Raw genomic sequence first — 3,619 nt, 5'->3', positions numbered from 1 at the left:
GTGTGTGTGACTGAGTTTGGTCAGGGTGGCTGTGTGACCATGGGTTTGGAGCTATTGATTAGAGTCTGATAGACTCACCTGTGGGTTCACAGCTCAAGACAGTGACACCCCCTCCCAGTATCTATCAATAGCCACCCATTCAGAAGTAAGGGGTAGGGTCGCATGAGCTCTTCCTCCATCCATGACTGACTGTTGATTGAGCCAGTCTTGGCAGGCCCAGTGCAAGTAACCACAGCTGCTGTGAGTTCACGATTGCAACAGTTGTGTTGTGCCTAGGTGGTGGCATTTCACAGCCCTTCTCTATAATCTGGCTCTTTCATTCTTCCACCCTCCTCTTCCACAATGCTCTCTGAGCTTTGTGGCGGGGGGGAGTCGGGGGAGTTGTGTCTTGTTTAAGACTGGGCCCTTGACCATGACGTTCAGCATCTTGGGCATCCATATGTCTCTGCAGTCACTAGAAAGAGGGGCACCTCTGATTAAGGGTGAGAGTAGCTTTTCTCCAAGTAGAAGCATAGATATTTAGACAGAGTTTGATGCTATGTCAGTTTAGTTAAACAACAGTTGTAAGTTTACCCTCTTATGGCCTCCCCAGGCATGAGTTGTTGGCCAGACTTACAGTACCAGGCATGGATTCCATCTTGTGGAGCAGGCTTCAAATCCAATCGGAGGGTTGTTGGTTTGCTCCCATAACTGTCATGCCACTATTGCACCAGTGGGTACATTTTGCCCACCAGTTTATAGGGTCTGCAGCTGGGTAAGACCATTAATGATTTTTCTCCCCCAGCTGCATGAATTGCACTTTCTAGCATTTAGCCAGCAGGATAGAGGCTTCAGGCTCAGTCCCAGCTTGCGTTTTCTATATCTTGCAACCAAGGTATGTGGCATCTTCAGCAATAGATACTTATCCTCTAACTCTGGCAGGCAACCAAGAAGACTAGCAAGAGCTTGTATTGTTTTGGGGCCTTCAGGGTCCTTCATGACCAACAACTTCTACAGAGGTATTGCACATCTGGCACTGGGTATTTTGTTTAGTAACCCACTATTTCCAGCAGCATTGTTTAGCCATGTGGGGCAACTCCTTTTTGATATTTTCAATTGGGTTAAAAGATAGTATAACTTTCTATATAGCTTTTTCATATACTTTATTTTGAGTCAGGGTCTCACTTTGTATCACTAGCTGGCCTAGAATGCCCTATGTAGTTGACCAGACTGGCCTGGAACTCACAGAAATTCAAACTCATAGAGGTCCACCTGCCTCTACGTACTGAGTGCTGGGATTAAAGGCATGTGGCACCAGCTGGCTCTATACTCTTTGTTTTGGTTAACCCTCACCCCGTCTCCTCAGCTCCCTGGCTCCCCCGCTTCCTTCCCTGCTTAAAACTTTCCACCTCCAGTATTCCTTCTCTCTCTACTTAGCCATGCTCTACTATCTTCCCTCCCTTAAGGTCCACCCCCTCATATATCCTGCCTAGTCTCCTGGCTTCCACAGGTGCTCTAGAACCAATAAACAAAGCTAAAGAGTCAAAGCCAGTATCTGCACATGAGAAAGAACAAGCAGCATCTGTACTTCTGGGCCTGGGTTACTCACTCAGTATATATATAATTTTTTTTTGTAGTTTCGTGCATTTCCTGCAGCTTTCACAACGTCATTTTTCTATACAGTTGAATAAAAATACACCATATATATGCACCACATTTTCATTATCCATTCATCAGTTGATGGGCTGTTTCTTAGTTATTGTGAATACAGCAGCAATGAACATGGATGTTCAAGTGTCTCTGTAGTATGATATAGAGTCTTTTAGGTATATGTGCAGGAGTGGTCTAGCTGGGTCATAGGGTAGTTTTACTTCCAGGTTTTTTGTTTCTTTGATTTTTTTAGCTTTTTTGAGATTATAGCCCCAGCTGTCCTGGAACTCCTCATGTAGACCAGGGTGGCCTTGATCTCTTAGAGATCCATTTGCCTCTGAATCTTGAGTGCTAGGATTAAAGGCGTGTGCCACCATGCCTGACTCTTTTTTTTTTTCCTTTGAGAAAATTCCAGCCTGATTGTAAAAGTGGCTGTACCTGTTTACACTCCCACCAGCTGTGTATAAGGGGTCCCCTCCTTCCATATCCACGCCAGCATTTGTTATCGTTTGCATTATTTTTAAAATTTATTTTGTGCATATGACCTTTGCTACAGGTATGAAAGTATACCACATGCATGCAATGCTTGTGAAGGCCAGAAGAGGGCATCAGATGCCCTGGAACTGGAGTTATGGATGGTTGTTAGCTGCTATGCGGGTGCTGGGGACTGAATGTGGGCCCTCTGCAAGAAGAGCCAGTGCTCTTAACTTCTGAGCCATCTCTCCAGCCCTGTCATTTGTATTCTTAATATTGGCTGTCTGTTTGGGATGAGATGAAATCTTAATGTAGTTTTAATCTTCATTTACCTGATGGTTAAGGATATTAAGCATTTCATTTTTAAAAAGTATTTCCTCTACAGGTGAAGATTCAGTTTTGCCAGCACCATTTGCTGAACATGCTGTCTTTCCTCCAGTGAATGTTCTTGGCCCCTTTGTCAAATATCAGGCGGCTGAAATTGCATGTACTCATATTTGGGTCTTCAATTTTGTTCCATTGGTCTATGGGTCTATTTTTGTGCCAGTACCATGTTGTTTTTATAGCCCTGTAATATAGTTTAAAATCTGGTATAGTAATCCCCCAGCATTGCTCTTAGTGCTCAGGGTTGCTTTGGCTAACTGAGGTCTTTTATGCTTCCATATGAATCTTAGGAAGTTTTTTTCCAATTCTGTGAAGAATGTCGTGGGGATTTTGACTGGCATTGCATTGAATCTATAAATGGCTTTTGGTAGGATGGCCATTTTCACAATATTAATTCTTCCAATCCCTTGAGCATGGAAGGCCCTTCCATCGTCTGGTGTCTTCCATAATCTCTTTCTTTAAAGATTTAAAAATTTCATTGTAGAGGTCTTTAATGCCTTTGGTCAGGTTTATTCTGAGATATTTTTTGAGGCTATTGTGAAAGGGAGTGTTTCCATGTGCTCTTTCTCTGATTGCTTGTTATTGGTATATAGAAAGGCTACAGACTTTTGTAGGTTAATTTTGTAACCTGCCACTTTACTGAAAGTGTTAATAATTTCTAGGAGTTTTCTGGTGGAATTTTTGTTGTCTCCTTGATATAACATCATACCATCTGCAAAAAGGGATAATTTGATCTTGTCCGATTATTACTCCTTTAATTTCCTTCTCTTGTCTTATTGACTGGACATCAATTGCTCAGGAAATAAGCTCAAGAATCAAGAAATGGGACCTCACTAAACTAAAAAAGCTTCTGTACATCAAAAGAAGCAACCACGGAAGTGAAGAGAAAACCCACAGAGTGGGAGAAAATTTTCACCAGCGACACATCTGACAGAGGCTTAACATCCAGAATATATAAAGGCCTCAAAAAACAAAGAATCAAGAAAGGAAGCAATCCAGTTAGAAAATGGGCTTAGGAGCTGAACAGAGAGTTCTTAAAAGAAGAAATAAAGATGGCTAAGAAGCATCTTAAAAGGTGTTCAACATCATTAGTAATTAGAGAAATGCAAATTAAAATCAGCTAAAAATTTCC

This window comes from Nannospalax galili, unplaced genomic scaffold (assembly GCF_000622305.1).
Source record: "Nannospalax galili isolate Female #2095 unplaced genomic scaffold, S.galili_v1.0 scaffold752, whole genome shotgun sequence".
Lineage (NCBI taxonomy): Eukaryota > Metazoa > Chordata > Mammalia > Rodentia > Spalacidae > Nannospalax > Nannospalax galili.
Note: the sequence above shows the minus strand (reverse complement) of the source record.